General features: G+C 48.1%; 1 protein-coding gene across 2 annotated transcripts in view; it reads right to left on the bottom strand.

Moving 5' to 3' along the window:
* The window catches only part of Wdr5 (WD repeat domain 5), a 20,404-nt gene extending 17,317 nt beyond the window's left edge, over window positions 1–3,087 (bottom strand). For both annotated transcript variants that reach the window (XM_026778767.1, XM_005346210.2), the window contains exon 1: window positions 2,994–3,087. The gene's annotated coding sequence lies outside the window, so the exon portion shown is untranslated. The remainder of the gene's footprint in view (window positions 1–2,993) is intronic.
* Between the last annotated feature and the right edge of the window lie 14,332 nt (window positions 3,088–17,419).

Below are 17,419 nucleotides of genomic sequence, written 5' to 3' on the forward strand. Positions count from 1 at the left end.
AAAAAAAAAAAAAAAAGCTGCTCTCTAGAATGCTAAGAGCTCAAGGGCTCAGTGCACATTGCACTATAAGAGCTCCAAGAGTAAACCAGAGTGGCTACTGTCCAGGTTTCCTCTGGAGGATCAGCAAGAGCAGCGTTGAGACTGCAGACTAGATGCATGCTGCAGCACAGAGAAAAACAATTACTCTGATCAGCTCGACAGCACCTGCCTGAAATGCGAGCCCCTGCAACAGCTAACAACATCCAGCAATAGGTCCATCACCTGAATGCCACGCACAAAAGCACACCATGTGGCTGAGCAATGAACAGCACCTCTCAAAGAAAAGCAACTAAGACATGCTTGTAAATGTCACTGGATGTGGACTCCTCAATCAATGTGAGGAAGCATGATGTAAATTCTAGCTCTGCAATTAAACCGGAAACCTCACGCTTACTTAGTAAGACTAAGACAAATGCCCCCCAACAAACAAAAAAGCATGTCTGTCTCAAAGTCTTCAATCCTAGAGGAAGGAACAGTAACAACACCCACTACACAGGGCACAGGAGCAGCCAAGCTGTTTTACCTGGCAGCCAACTCCATCAAGCCCAGGTGCAAGGATTGGAGGAGGGTAGGTCCCAAAGGTCTCTCCAGGGAACAAAACTCTATAGTGCCCAGAAAATACCAGCTGCTTGGTGTTTTTAGTTTTGAGACAGGCCTTAGCTATGTACCTGATATAAAAAACCTCCTGCCTTAGCCTCAGAGTACAGTTGGTATAACAGGCATACACCAACCACCAGGCCTGACCCGGAACTTATTCTTAATGGAAATTTGGCCATACTATGGCCATAACCACCAATTTTGTTGACCATAAAGGGGGCTGGAGAGATGGTTTAAGTGGTTAAAAGCAAACTACACCAATGAAAGGTTGGAGTCCTATCTTATAGTTCACTATTACTAAGACAGCCTCATTCATATAACATAACTGTTCACTGATGATGTAAGAAAATGAGCTCGGAGGCTGATTGACAGAACCATACAATGCAGTCACTGGCTGCTCTTCCAAAGGTCCTGAGTTCAATTCCCAGCAACCACACGTTGGCTCACACCATTTATGAGATCTGGTGCCCTTCAGGTCTGTAGGTGTACAAGCAGACAGCACATACATGCAGACAGAACATTGTATACATAAAAAATATTTTGAGCCGGGCGGTGGTGGCGCACGCCTTTAATCCCAGCACTCGGGAGGCAGAGGCAGGCGGATCTCTGTGAGTTCGAGACCAGCCTGGTCTACAGAGCTAGTTCCAGGACAGGCTCCAAAGCCACAGAGAAACCCTGTCTCGAAAAACAAAAAAAAAAACAAAAAAAAAATTGAAAAAAATGGTAGCAGGAGGAATTGAGGCTGAAAACAAAAGAGAAAGTCCCTTTCAGCCAGGCGGTGGTGGCGCAGGCCTTTAATCCCAGCACTCGGGGGGCAGAGGCAGGCGGATCTCTGTGAGTTCGAGGCCAGCCTGGTCTACAAGAGCTAGTTCCAGAACAGGAATCAAAAGCTATGGAGAAACCCTGTCTCGAAAAATCAAAAAAAAAAAAAAAAAAAAAAAAAAAAAAGTCCCTTTCAAAGACTACTCCAGTGAAAGGACAGGGCAACATGCAGGGCAAGTCTGGGGGAGCAGGGGTGGGGGATAGGTCCTACGACCTTGCGAACCCCTAGCACCACCACCACCACCCCCACTTTGGAACACCCAATGGGACAGGATCTTTCTTCAAGACGCCAAACATTAACATATGAAAGCAGCCACCAGGCGTCAAAGCATACCTGCCTGTATCCCAGCACGCTGGGAGGCAGAGGCAGGTGGATCTCTGTGAATAAAAGGCCAGCCTGGTATACAAGAGCTAGTTCCAGGACAGGCTCCAAAGCTAGAGAAAAACAAAAACAAAACAAAATAAAAAGACTGGGTATGGTGGAGCATCCATTAGCCCACATTTGGGAGACTGGCAGGAGGATCAAGGCCAGCCTGGTCTACAAAAGGAACTGAGAGCTACACAGAAACACCCCGTGGGGCAGGAGGATTTAGCCAGACAGCCTCACAGCATTCAGGACACAAGAGGCTCAGGAGTTTAAATCAGTTAAGAGTGAGGCCAGCTTCTACAGGAGCCTGCCTCAAAAGAAATCATCAATTTCAGATTCCAATAGCTGGAGTCCCAGACAGAGAGTCCAGATGCGTTCAAGTTTTAAGCCTACAGGCCAGCAGGATAGGGGGAGGGCAGCTCTGAGAGGGAGGTCTGTTAGACAGGACAGTCAGCAGGTGGTTTGGGGCTGGTGACCACTGCCCACAAGAAGGTGGTCAACTTGACAGTCACAGCCACAGCTTCATACTAGAGTGAGCCACCACTCTCCCTCCAATCAAATGCAGATTCCCGGATGCCACCCAAGACACCGAGTGCACAAATATGGAGACAGAATATTTCAGTCACTCCGGTAATTGCAGTTGGTCAACCCAACAAAGAGCTCCAATCCATCCTCTCTGGGTTCCTAGATAACTTGGTCCTAGTAGCCCCGGCTTCACACCACTGTATGCGCTCACCTGCCTAGTTGACCCCGACAAGGCTTACAAATGCTTGACCAGAGAGAGGCCTGGCCTGGTAGAAACTTGGACGGGAACTCAGGTGAAGGTTGTGCTGGCAACACAAGAGAGGCGCCAAGCGGCCAAGGAAACCTGGGTGATACTGGCTGGGTGTCCCCGATGAGACCGTGAATCCCACGCCCAGGGACGCCAGCCCAAGGTGGGCTTCGAGGACCTAGCACGACTAAGGGTCTGGGGGAGCGGCGGGGATTGGCGTGGGGGGAGGAGGCCCTGACGACCACAAGGGGCTGTGGGGTCGGGGCGCGGCCGCAGACGCGGCGCCGGGCCCGACTCGAGGCCCATGGAACACGTGCGGCGTAGTGGATCCCGGAGCCTGCGGTTCCTCGTGGCCGCCGCCCGCCTCGAGCCCACAGAGCCGGGTCACCCTCTTACCTGCCGGGGCCGCGGCGACAAGGCCGGGCGCTCAGGCGTCGCGTCGACTCGCCCGGGGCGCGAGAGCAGACGAGCTCTTGTACTAGGCGGCAGCGGCGCGGTAGGCGGGAGGGAGTGCGCGTGCGCGAGGGGGCGGGGCAACGGGCGGCGACGAGGGTCAGAAAAATTAGAGGAGGCGGAGTGCCTTAAAGGGGCCGCTTGCTGCTCTCGCTTCCTGCTTGACAACTCCTGGGATTCCGAGGCTGTAGACCCTTGGTGTCTACAGTGAAGGATGGGGAATGTGCTTTTGTGATTCTCCTGTTGTCCCAGGCTGTGTCGCTAAGCTGATAATTACAGCGTGGCCATCCTGGCCTGAGCCTGCCCTGAGATCTTGGGAACCCTCTTGATGCCACAGATGGACGACCTCGAGGTCCGGAAGCCGGAGCTCCTGCAGCTTCCCTAACCTACCGCAGGGCGGGAGCTTCCTGCCGCTGCAAGCCACAGCTCAAGTTGGATACACTTACCTCTCTCCTCTGTGCTGGACGACATGGAAGCTGTGCTGAGCAGCCCCATACTCAGAAAAGGGTCTTAAAAATTATCGCGGCTAAAGAGAGTTCTGCAGCAGTGGTCAGGGAAGGCAGGAAAAGGCAACCCTACATGCTGACAAGAGATGACTTCCTGACATAGAAGATAAACAAGAATATGGTCCCCAAAGGCAAGTGTCTCTAACACCGGGGCTCCGGGTTATCTAGCTATGCACGCCTCTGGAACCACTGCACCAATCAATTGCCCCTTAACTTAGTTGCCCAGAGCTCACATTCCAGACGGCGCAGCATCCACTACAATCCAGCTCACATATGGCCATTTTAATATTTATTTATTTATTTATTATGTATGCAATATTCTTTCTGTGTGTGTGCCTGAAGGCCAGAAGAGGGCACCAGACCTCATTACAGATGGTTGTGAGCCATGTGGTTGCTGGGAATTGAACTCAGGACCTTTGGAAGAGCAGGCAATGCTCTTAACCGCTGAGCCATCTCTCCAGCCCCACATATGGCCATTTTAAAGGCTCGATCTTCACCGTAATTCTCATTTTCATAAGACAGCTCCTGGCAGGTAGGCTGCCCCGAAGTAAACAAAAAGTATTTCCAGCCCTCTCTCCTGTGGGCCACCTCTACTTTTGTCACTAATGGAGGAAAGACCCAGAGAGGACACAGGGATATGAGGAGAACCAGAAGCCAGGCTCCACCCTCTCGCTTCACTGTCTAACGGTGGTCTTAGAATCTTGTAGGTGGCCTGTGCAGCCTCTTATCTTCCAATGTGGGAATATCAAATATGTGCAGAGGGTCTGAGCCTTTGAAGCTCAGAATGCATGTGGTTGCCATAGCTATAGGAGTGACAGAAGACTGGCAATTGGCCTAGAATCCCCTTCCAAAGAGGGCACAGAAACAGCTCATAGGGAACTGTGTGCCTAACAGGCCAGATCCCTAGAAGCCCTGGATGGAGCAGAGTGTAAGGTGGTAAGAACAGCATCTCCGTATCTGCCTAGCTGTCTGGACTGGAAACCAAACCTAATTCTGAACTTCCCTCTGCCTCCGATAACATCCAAGCCCATCCACTTTCATCCTCATCCTGGCAATGCCTAAGATGTAACCTTTTCCAAATTCCGGCCAGGGGAACTGCTAAGAATGCAGGTCTGGGGACGTAGCTTGGTTGGTAGAGTGCACGCAAAGCCCAGAAGTCCTAGCTTCAATCCCCAACACTCATAAACCAAGTGTCCGTGCGTTCACAACGCTAGGGAGCTAGAGGCAGGAGGACCAGAACTTTAAAGGTCATCCTCGGCTACATACTGAATTCAAGACCAATCTAGGCGGCACAAAGGATGAGGGGTCCTGACCCAGAACCCTCAGATTCCCAACCTTCACTTATAGTGCATCTGAATGTCTTCCTACAGGAAGCAGCCTTCTGGTATTAGTGGGAAAATAAACCGTTGTTGTCATAGCACAAACCCTGAATCCATGTAATACAGGAGGACAGAGCCATCAACAAAATAAGAACTCTAGCTAGGTAGGCATGGTGGCACGAGCCTTTAATCCCCAACTCCAGGGAACCAGAAGCAGGCAGAACTGAGCGAATTCAAGGTTGACCTGGCCGACGTGGTGAGTTCCAGGACAGTCAGTACTACATAGAGAGAACCTATCTCAAAACTCTCAAACACGGTGTGTGTGTGTGTGTGTGTGTGTGTGTGTGTGTGTGTGTGTGTGCGCGCGTGCTAAGGCTGGAGAGATAACCCAGCTGGTAGAGTGCTTACCTAGCCTGCACAAACCTGTGTTCAATCCCCAGCACCACCTAAAGTGGGGATAGTGCCACATACCAATCTCCCAGCACTCAGGGATGCAGAGACGAGTTGATAAATTCAAGGTTATCCTTGACTACCGTGAAAGTTGAGGACCAGTCTGAGCTATGTGAAATCCTGTCTCCATCATCATCATCCTCTCTGCTTTGCTGAGTGAGAATGAGGACCACAGAAGAGGAACAATATTGATTCATAATAACCAGACTTTGACCAGGGGTGAATTGGTAATTGGTAAACTGCTCCAGGGAACAATTTTTTTTTGTTTTTTTTTGTTTTTTTTTTTTGTTTTTTTTTCAAGACAGGGTGCCTGCCCTGGAACTAGCTCTTGTAGACCATGCTGGCCTCGAACTCAGAGATCCACCTGCCTCTGCCTCCTGAGTGCTGGGATTAAAGGCGTGCACCACCACTGCCCAGCTTTTTTTTTTTTAAAGATCTATTTATTTAGAGCCGGATGGTGGCGCACACCTTTAATTCCAGCACTCGGGCAGACGCAGGCAGATCTTGTAGCACTAGGGAAACCAGGACTGTTGGGATGGCTCCACAACGGAAGAAACAGAAAACCTGCTTCCTACTCAGAAAGCTGGGCAAGGACCTGGTGACTTGTTTGTTTTGTTTTTCCAGATGGGGTTTCTTTGCAAAACAGTCCAGGCTGTCCTGAAACTCACTTCGTGTACCAGGCTGGCCTAGAATTTTCAGAGATCCACCTGCCTCTGCCTCCAGGGGACTGGGATTAAAGGCGTGCACCACCACCTCCCAGAGACCTGGTGGCTTTCGCTACCCTGCCAGACCCAAATCTCCAGAAAGTTTACCACAGACTCTTCCTTCCTAAACCTTTATCTGTAGCTCTTAGTTATATATATATATATATTTTCGAGACAGGGTTTCTCTGTAGCTTTTGGTTCCTTCCTGTCCTGGAACTAGCTCTTGTAGACCATGCTGGCCTCGAACTCACAGAGATCCCCCTGCCTCTGCCTCCCGAGTGCTGGGATTAAAGGCGTGCGCCACCACCGCCGGGCATCTGTATAGCTCTTAGTTACTGGAGCTATCCTTGGGGGAAACTTCCTGACCTCTATGCTATCTCAGGTCCTAGGCCTTTAAGCTAAAGAACCTACCTTCAAGGTCACATGTACTTTGCAAAGGAGTTTCTACGTAGTCTAGCCTTAAGCTTTACTATGTGTGCACTTGGAATTGGAGTGATTGTTGCCTGGAAACTTTTTTTCCAAATTGGGCTGAGTTTAAATATGTTTGCAATAAACTGCCTGGCATCAGACTCCTGAAGTTTGATTCAGACTGACAAAGTCAGGCTGAACGAAGTTTTTTTTCTCACCTCTTTGTGGTCCATTTCCCTGCCTGCCGTGACACTTTCAGGAACCCCCTGCAGTTGAGTGGGGAAGAAGTCAGTGGGTGGATGGATGGATGGATAGTGATAAGAAACTGTTTGGAAGCGAGCATCCCAAGTGAACAGCTACCGAGCTGGGAGTCTAATTGTGGCAGAGCTGAGATTAAAACCATCCCCTGCTACAGGATTGAAATTTTTAAGAAGCCAAATGTTGCCAAGTGAAGACTATTTCCTTAGGAACCATGGACTACTCAAACTCAGAGAGGAGATGCTTTGCCGGGGCTGAGGAACAGCCCAGCAGTGGGAATGCTGAGCCCTGCAACAGGGGCAGAGGAACCTCTCTGGCCCTTTAACGGAGCCTAGAGCTTTGGGGCAGGGTAGATTCCATGGATGGCAGTTGAAGAGGGCAAGTCTGGAAACCAATGGACCCTAGGTCCGAGGGGTTCTAGGAGCTGCCCCCACCCCCAGATTCCCTAACTGGACAGCAGGCTCTACTCATTCCAGGAGGTACAGTTCCTGTCAGAAGAACCTGATGTCCAGGTAGGCAAAGAGTGGGTTGTTTTGATGTGTTGTGTGAATTCTTTTCCCTGGCAGCTGGCAGGTTTGGGGGACTTGTAATAACATCTTGGATACTTTTCCTGTCCTTAGCACCTCCCTCCCAAATGTCTTGCTGTACCCCGAGTACTGTGTGCCCAAAGCCAGAAGTTCTGCCCTGCCTCAGGTTGATTGACAGCTCATGTGTCCCTATAACAGCAACGACAGACAAAAGACACAGCTCCATGCTGTCACTTCCAGTTGCGGGAGGAGTTTCCCTTTGCTATGCCCAGATCATGGAGTCCCCCCCCAGAACCAACTAGAAGACTGAGTCCTGTACGTAAAAGCAAAGAGCCTTTATTCTTACACAAGTTTATGAACTCGGGCTTGCCATGTGTTTAATGTATTGGCGTGATTGGAGAGCCCCAAGCTCAGTTGGGCTTAGTTTTTATAATAGCAAAGGTTGTGGTCTCAACCTTTGATTTCTAAGACTTCTAAATCTGATTTCTAAGATTTAGAACACCTGATTGGTGAAAAGCAATGGGTGTGTGCTGGCATATCCACAATGCTTGGAATGTTAGGAATTTCCTTTGTGGGGTCTGCTCCTGAGTGGCCTCTGGGTGGTCTCAGTTTGTGGTCTCTCTTGGAACCAGGGTAAACTACTGAGACTGGGACCTCTATTGTCATGGCTGGGTACTATCCCCTTAATCTTTTAGGGGACTCTAGTTAGGTAAAACTAGATCCTTGGCTTCAGTGTGAAAAATAATTTTTGAATTAGTCAATGTGAAGCAGAGTGAGGGTTTATTGAAGATACTTTAAAATATTTCAGCAGAAGGGTTAAGAGAAAGACAGGATCTCAGAAAGAATGATAATACCCAAGAGCCTGCATGGGCTTCCACTAAAGTCAGGTTTTATTGCAAGGCGGTGGTGGTGCACACCTTTAATCCCAGCACTGGGGAGGCAGAGGCAGGTGGGTCTCTGTGAGTTCAAGGCCAGCCTGGTCTACGAGAGCGAATTCCATGACAGGCTCCGAAGCCACAGAGAAACCCTGTCTCAAAAAACAAACAAACAAATAAGAGCTACTTTCAGGACAATCAGAGAGTCGTACAGAGAAACCCTGTCTCGAAAAACAGAATAAAACAAAAGTCATATTTTTTTGCCTTTGCAATGCTTATATACAGGATTTTGGTGAGGGTCTAGGAGATTCTTTTCCAAGAGTGGCTAAGAAAACTAAATGAAACTTTAGAGTGGTTCCTGGAGGGAACCTAACAGGATTACAGTTGATAAAGTTTAAAACAAACAAACAAAAACAAGCAAAAAGCTCCAGTTCAAGAGCCAAGAAATATCTTAGAGGTTAAGAGCAAACACCGCTTTTGCAGAGGACCCAAGTCCATCCATGTTACTAGGCTCCTAACTGTATGTAACTCCAGCTTCAGGGGACCCAGTGCTTCTGGCCCCTAGGCAGGCACCAGCACAGTTGCTTAGCACCCACTTGACTTCAGAGTCCTTATCGCAGGAAAACCCACACACACAGTTGGTCACTTGGACTGGTCCTCCTCATGACATCACCATTCCTAAGGCATCTAAGGTCCATCTATCTGCTTGCCTGCCTACTGGCAGGGACACTTCACCCACCACCCAGGTACCTGCTCAATAGTGCTCAGCAAACAACCATGGGAAATCGGCTTGCACTGCCTCCCAGGTTCAACCCCTTAGACTGGCAGACAGCAGGCTGAAGTCCCTGGGACAGCGCCCTGCTCTGCCTCCAGGTGGTGCTGGGAGCTCAGCGACTGCACAAGGACGTGTCTCAAGACAGTCTGGCCCCACCCCAAGCAGGGCAGGTCGTGGAGCAGGAATCCCAGGAATGTGGCCCTGCTACTAAAGTCAGGCGGCGCAAGGCTACGTCTTGATAGCTCCTCCCACCTTGGTTCAGGTTAAACTCCCTAGGCTAGAAAGGGCCTGACAAAGAAAGACTGTTGTGACCAATCGTGACCTGGAGCTCAGAGCACTTTTCATCTGTCTGTCTGTCGGTCTGTGTATGTATGTATGTATGCATCTATCTATCTATCTATCTATCTATCTATCTATCTATCTATCTATCTATCTATCTATCTATCTATCTATCTATCTATCTAGTATGTGTATGTGTGCCAGAGAATGTTTTCCTCTATTGTTCTCCACATTATTGTTAGTTTTATTTTTGTTTGCTTATTTTTTTGAGACAGGGTTTCTCTGTGTAGCCCTTGCTGTCCTGGAACCCTCTCTGTAGACCAGGCTGGCCTCAAATTCACAGAGATTCGCCTGCTGGGATTAAAGGTGTGTGCCAGCCACCACCACCTGGCTATTTTTACTTATTTTTTTTTTTTAAGATTTATTTATTCTGTGTACAGTGTTCTGCCTGCATATGTTCCTACAGGCCAGAAGAGGGCACCAGATCTCATTATAGACTGTTGTGAGCTACCATGTGGTTGCTGGGAATTGAACTCAGGACCTCTGGAAGAGCTGCCGGTGCTCTTAACCTCTGAGCCATCTCTCCTCTCCAGTTCTATTTTTACTATCAATGTTATTATTTTTATTATTACTGGGTTTTGTTTTTGTTTGAGACAAGGTCTCACTATGTAACCCTAACTAGCCTAGGACTATATAGGCCAGGCTGGCCTCGAATTAACAGAGATCCTGGGATTAAAGGCCCGGAGCACCACTCCTGCCTCCACCTTTTTCTTTGAGGCAGGATCTCTTGCTGATCCCCACGCTCTCAGAATTGGTTAGGCTGGATAGCCAGCCACCTCCTGGAATATCCCTGTCTCCACCCATGCGCTGGGATCGCACATGTCAGAATGCCTGACTTTCATATGGGCACTGGGGATCCAAACCCATGCCATCACAGAAGGTACTTTACTCACGGAGCCACCTCCTCAGCATGCAGGGCCCTCTTTTGTGAAATATTAATTTGGCAGCCAGTGTTTTGCCTCTGCTCACCCATTCTGTCAATCATGTCAAGATATGCCCATATGTCCACGGTGATCCTTTCTGAGCATCTGCTGTGTGCCTTTCACCCATAGGAGAACTCCAATAATCTCAGCCAACCTTCTGATGCCTGCAGATAAGAATGGGGTTCAGCCAGAGCCCAGTGACTTGCACATGGTCACGGCAAGGAATGACAGCCTGGGGCCTGACCCTGCTCTTCCTGCCTCCTTAGCCCTCCTATATCTTCTGGAAGCACACCAGCTCTGGTGGGGCAGGGGCAGATGTCATTCTCCTACTACTGTTCCCACAGCCCTTTCGCAGGCTGCCCTTCACACAGGCATTTCCTCTCTGGCTTCACTTCCGCCTCCTCCCGCTGCCTCTTGGAAACTCTTGGAAACTGCGGGATGCCATTCCTTCTGGAATTTCAGGATGATAAATTCTTGTCTAGAATAAAACCCAGGACTGACCTGCCAATCACAGGCTTACTCTGAGAGGGGAGGGATGACCTGTGTTAAGGGCATGCAGGTGTGTGTTCCCCCACCCACGTGCAGAAGAGGAAACTCTGAGGACAGAAGCAAGAATTCAGACCAGGCTGTGAATATAGTGCTTGCCTTCCTGGGTTTCCCACAGGCTCGCTGAGGATCCCCAGGGAGAAGCAAGCAGCCTAAAATAGAAGCGCTGACACAGGAAATACACAGGGCCAGAGGCACAGGCTGTTGCTGGACTCTAGCACCATGCGCTCTCTATATATACCAGACTCCCCAGCACGGCACTTCTGCGTGTCGATCCTTCTTCCCACCCTCTGGGGTTCCCACACACACAACAGTTCAGGCCGGAACATCTGTGTGTGGGAATGTGAGTCAGGAGACTTTCCAAGGTTCAGTCTGAGTCTTATTGGTAGCTGAGGCCAGCTTGGCCTTGAGGGCGGTACCAGAAGTGGGGACCGCCACTCTACCACACCCAGACCAGTGGCCAGTGCCTCAGTGCCAGTAGAATACAGCTCCCTGCTGTAGGACAAGTAGGCCGGCCCAAAGTTGGGGCAAAGGAGATGTGATAGCCTAGGTAACAAGGCACTGGTTTGTACCTGAGTCTCTGGGCCTCATGTTTAAGTTGTTAAGGACCAGGGGGTGGGAGAGCTTCATGGTTCAACTAATAGAAACTGTGTTCTCATGTGTTGTGTGACAAGACTTTTTCTAGGGAGACACTACACAACTACACACACACGCATACATACATACATACATACATACATACATACACACATACATACATACATACATACACACATATACTCACTCCAGATAGGGAACCCATGGCAGACCAAAGTATAGATACCATCAAAGTCTAACTAAATGAACCACTGAGTCTTATTGGGGGTGACCTGGGAGCTACTTACAGGACCAAAAATGACTCAAGGACAGCAGCATCACCAAAGTTCATCCCAGCATGGGAGACAGCTCACAACATCTGGGAACCTGGAGCACACTGCACAGACCGCAGGCAGCTCAACAAGTTGAAAAGTGCTTTTTTCCAAGTGACTTAGCTGGTTTAAACCTCTTCTAGGCATCTGGTTTTCGTATCTTCCAGGAAACTGGTCTGATCTCAGGGTCTTCTTTGCGGCTTGGCCTGTCTGAAAGTCTGTTTATATTGCTTTCTCTGGAAGAAAGAGGCCTAATAAATCTGGTCCGTTCCAGGGACTTCCTGAAGTAATTCTGAGTTTACCTTCCCCTTTAAGGAGCTTCCCTGCAGGATGGCGTGTTTCAATCTCCAAGGACACTGCTACACGACACAGGGACTGCTGACGTGGCCAGTTGGCAGAGTGCTCCCCTAGCTTGCACCAAGTCCTGGGCTCCATCCCCTGCACCGTATAAACCAGGCTTGGTGATGCATGCTTGTAATCCCAGCACCTGAGATATAGAAGCAAGAGGTTCAGAAGTTCAAGATCCTCTACTGCTACAAAGGGAGTTCAAGGCCAGCCTGAGCCACATGAGACCTCTGCCTTTAGCCTCAGCACTCGGGAGGCAGACACAGTCTGATCTCCTAGCAAGCTCTAGGCCAGCCAAGGCTGCATAGTGAGACTTGATATTCCGTTAGGCACATGAATTACGTTATGTTGAGTGACACCAGGCAATGAACTTGGTAGTGTAGGTGTGTCTTTAACAAGCAGCTTTCATTTCCTTCCACCAGCAGCAGCTTTTTTTTTTTTTTTTAAGACAAGCACTCCTGCATCCCAGCTAGTCTCACACTCCTAGGAGGCTGTGAGGTGCCCGGATGGAACCCAGGGCTTTATGTAGGCCAGACAAACTCTTTACCAACTGAGCCACATCCTCAGCCTCCATTTTAGCCACCCTGAAGTATGTCCTTGGGTGAACCCAGACCATCTCCAGAATGTTTCCAAGCTGAAGGTTTGACCTTCCAGGAACCACGAGCTTCCTCTTCTCCTCTCCCCGCATCACACCCCTAGTGCAAACCTTCTGTTTCTATGAATTGTCTCAAACTAGGCATTTCAAATAAACGGTACACGTAGGATGAGTCCTTTTGTGTTTAGGTTATTTCACGTAGTTTAGTATGTATTCCAGGTTCATCCCACTGCCAGAATTGTAATGCAGTTCTGACCGTCTTTCCCTTTTTTTTTTTTTTTTAAGGTTAATAATACTGTAAATAGAGGTTCTATTTCATTCATCAGTGCGTGGCCAGCCCAGCTGTTGCTGCCCTTTGGCGAATCATGATGCTAACACAGGTTCCCAAGAATCTGCTTGAGCTGTAGTTTTAGTTCTTTGGGGGGCATCTCACTGTGGTTTTAGCTGTGTTTCTCTTCTAGCTGATGGTCTGCTTATCACCAGCTACAAATCTATTTTGCTTACATTTTTAAAATATTAATACAATTCTAACAAAACAAAGTGTTTAACTGTTCCGGGAATCACACCCAAGGTCTCACACGTGATGGATGAAGACTCTGAGGCTGAGCTGTGTCACCAGCCCTTTGAGCTTTCCTTTTTTTTATTTGGTTGTTTGGTTGCTCAGGAGTGGGTCTTGTTATATTGTCTTTCATCTCCTGGACAACTCCTGAGCTCAAATGATCCTGGTGTCTCAGTCTCACAAGTAATAAAAATATAAAAATTAGTCCAGTGGTGATGGTACACACCTTTAATCCGAGCACTCGGGAGATAGAGGCAGGAAGAGGTCTTTGAGTTCAAGGCCATCCTGGTCTACAGAGCAGGTTCTAGGACAGGCTCCAAAGCGACGGAGAAACTCTGTTTCTAAAAACAAACAGAAAAATTGCTGAGCATGTGGGCCATGCTTCTACTCCTGGAATTTAGAATGCTGAAACTGGAAAACGGCCAAAAGTTTGAGACCAGCCTGGGCTACATGTCAAGACTTGTCTCAAAAAACAAAGGTGCTAGAGAGATAGCTTCAGGGGTAAAGAAGATCGCTGCTAAACTCAGCAACCTAAATTCAACCCCTGGGACCCAGCCACGTAGGGGAAGGAGAATGGATTCCTACAAGTTATCTCCTGAGCTCACATGCCACAGGCATGCTACAGCACAAGAACACACAGGGTAACACATAAATAAATGTAGCTTAAAACTTGGAAAACCAAGAAGGCTGGAAGTGGTAGCACACACCAGTGTTTTTGTATATGGGAGGTGGAGAAAGGAATATGAAGAATGTAAAGCCAGCTTCTTTTCTTTTTATTCTTTTTATTTTTTTTAATGTTTATTTACTTATTATGCATACAATATTCTGTCTGTGTGCAGGCCTGAAGAGGGCACCAGACCTCATTACAGATGGTTGTGAGCCACTATGTGGTTGCTGGGAATTGAACTCAGGACCTTTGGAAGAGCAGGCAATGCTCTTAACCGCTGAGCCATCTCTCCAGCCCCCTTTTTATTATTTTTTTATTGATATTTATTGAGCTCTACATTTTTTCTGCTCCCCTCCCTGCCTCTCCCCTCCTCCCTTCAACCCTCCCCCAAGGTCCCCATGCTCCCAATTTACTCAGGAGATCTTGTCTTTTTCTACTTTCTACTTCCCATGTGGATTAGGTCTACGTAAGTCTCTCTTAGTCTCCGCATTGTTGTCTAAATTCAATTCTCTGGGATTGTGGTTTGTAGGCTGGCTTTCTTTGCTTTATGTTTAAAAACCACCTATGAGTGAGTACATGTGATAATTGTTTTTCTGTGTCTGGGTTACCTCACTCAAAATAATGTTTTCTAGCTCCATCTATTTTCCTGCAAAATTCAAGATGTCATTTTTTTCTGCTGTGTAGTACTCCATTGTGTAAATGTACCACATTTTTCTTATCCATTCTTCTGTCTAGGGGCATTTAGGTTGTTTCCAGGTTCTAGCTATGATGAACAAAGCTGTTATGAACATAGTCGAGCACATATCCTTGTGGCACAATTGAGCATCCTTTGGATATATACCCAAAAGTGGTTTTACTGGGTCTTGAGGAAGGTTGTTTCCTAATTCTCTGAGAAATCGCCACACTGATATCCAAAGGGTTGTACCTACTTGCATTCCCACCAGCAATGCAGAAATGTTCCCTTTTGGGGGCTGGAGAGATGGCTCAGTGGTTAAGAGCATTGCCTGCTCTTTCAAAGGTCCTGAGTTCAATTCCCGGCAACCACATGGTGGCTCACAACCATCTGTAATGAGGTCTGGTGCCCTCTTCTGGCCTGCAGACATATACACAGACAGAATATTGTATACATAATAAATAAATAAATATAAAAAAAAAGAAAAAGAAATGTTCCCTTTTCCCCACAACCTCTCCAACATAAGTTGTCATCAGTGTTTTTGATCTTGGCCATTCTTTCAAATGTAAGATGGAATCTCAGAGTTGGTTTTTTTTGTTGTTGTTTTTTTTTTTGTTTTTCGAGACAGGGTTTCTCTGTGGCTTTGGAGCCTGTCCTGGAACTAGCTCTGTAGACCAGGCTGGTCTCGAACTCACAGAGATCCGCCTGCCTCTGCCTCCCGAGTGCTGGGATACTTTTATTTTTAAATTATGTGTAGGCATGTGTTGTATGTGTCTGTGTATCAGCTTGTATATGTGAGTGTAGTACCCACTAAGGCTAGAAGAGGGCGTTAGTTCCCCCGAAACTGGAATTAGAGACAGTTTTGAGCCACTTGTAACCGAACTTGCTCTTAATTGCTGAGCAATCTCACTAGTGCCCTCCAACCCACCCAACAACCTTTCCTGATAAACCAAAAAAGAATGACAGCAACTCAGGAGTGTAAGTGAATGCCCTCAGTACAATAAATGAAGCAACCAATGTAGAGGAGGAAATGGAAAGTTTGGGTTTAAGTTCTTCTTTTTCTTCCCCTAAAATCAGGAGCAATGAGATCCTGTCTCAACAATAAAGTCAGTATCAAAGCACTTCTATCCAATATAGTACCAGAAATACTGACTAGCACTCAGACAAAAAACATGGAGGAGGAGAAATGGGCTTAGTGTGCATACCTCTGATCCCAGTGTGTGGAAGGCAGGGGCAGGTGGATCTTTGTGAGTTCTGGTCCACATAGTGAGTATCAGGACACACACACACACTGAGAACCTGTCAATAAAGAAATAAGTAGAAGAGAAGAGGAGGAGGAAAAGGCTCCAAACTGGAAGGAAGACATCAAATTATTTATGTTAAGATGAGAACTGAAGCAGAGAACACGTGGGACAAGAGAATGGAAGGACAGCCAGTTGTCATGGCAGGTTCCTGGTACCCTCCACATACCTGCATTCTGGTCTATCCAAGGCTACCACATACCTGCATTCTGGTCTATCCAAGGCTCTCAGGCAGGTAGCATCTCAAATGCCTCTTTGTCTTGTCTGTCTCTTACACACACACACACACACACACACACACACACACACACTCATACATATATCTCAGGGTCAGGGTAGGGGGTTTGAGCACCATTTGTAGCAATTCTGTCTTTGTCCCACCTGCCAGCTCCCAAATAACCGCACATAGACTTATTATGAAAGCTCAGTCGATAGTTTAGGTTTGTTTCTTACTAGTTCTTTTTTAAAAAATATTTATTTATTATATATACAATATTCTGCGTGCATGTGTACCTGCACCCCAGAAGAGGGCACCAGATCTCATCATAGATGGTTGTGAGCCGCCATGTGGTTGCTGGGAATTGAACTCAGGACCTCTGGAAGAAGTCAGTGCTCTTAATCGCTGAGCCATCTCTCCAGCCCCTTCTTACAAGTTGTTTTTTTTTTTTTTTTTTTTTTTTTTTTGGTTTTTCGAGACAGGGTTTCTCTGTGGCTTTGGAGCCTGTCCTGGAACTAGCTCTGTAGACCAGGCTGGTCTCGAACTCACAGAGATCCGCCTGCCTCTGCCTCCCGAGTGCTGGGATTAAAGGCGTGCACCACCATCGCCCGGCTCTTACAAGTTCTTATAACTTAAATTAGTCCATATTTCTTATCTGTGGCCTACAACATGGTAGTATCTTTTTCCAGCATGGCATGGTCATCTCTTGCTTCCTCTGCAACACACACACATACGAAGAGAGAGAGAGAGAGAGAGAGAGAGAGAGAGAGAGAGAGAGACTTAACTGTCTCATCCTCCTAATCACCTCAGAGAATCTTCTACTTGGCTTCATTTCCCCATCTCTGAAAATGCAGACTGCTCTGATGGGGTTCAGAGGGACTTGAGCAATGATGGCTGTTTCCACACAAGCAAAGGTGTTGCTAAACACCAGGGCTGGACCGCATAGATGAACAGAACTGTCAGTGATCACTATGCCGAAAGCCACACCCATGCACCCTAGCTAGCTCAAGGCTGACTTTGGCTGGTTCTGATGTTTTCCCCTCCAACCAGGCCCAGTTCTCACAGCCACCGGCTGACAGCCACAGTCCCCTGATCCCACCTAAGGCAAGGACTGGAGAATGACGGGCAGACACGGGGCCACAGAGCAGCAGCAGCCCTTGGAGCGGAGCCCAGCAGGAGACACACGCTACAAACCCACACCTGTGGACACAGGCGTATGCAGTGGGTGAGCCTTGAGAAGGACTGCAGGCTGGTGTGGTCAAGCCTCATCAGTGACAGCATACCCCAGAGACGACTGGAAGGAGGAGTTTGTTTGACTTATGGTTTCAACGGTGGTGGCTTGGCCCTGTCACACTGAGCCTGGGACCAGACCAGAACAGCACGGTGGAGGAGTGTGGCAGGGCAGAGTTGATCACCTCATGGTGAGCAGGAAGCAGAGAGATAGGAAGGAGCCTGGGAGAACAATACCCCCTAC

Source organism: Microtus ochrogaster, chromosome 4 (assembly GCF_000317375.1).
Source record: "Microtus ochrogaster isolate Prairie Vole_2 chromosome 4, MicOch1.0, whole genome shotgun sequence".
Classification (NCBI taxonomy): domain Eukaryota; kingdom Metazoa; phylum Chordata; class Mammalia; order Rodentia; family Cricetidae; genus Microtus; species Microtus ochrogaster.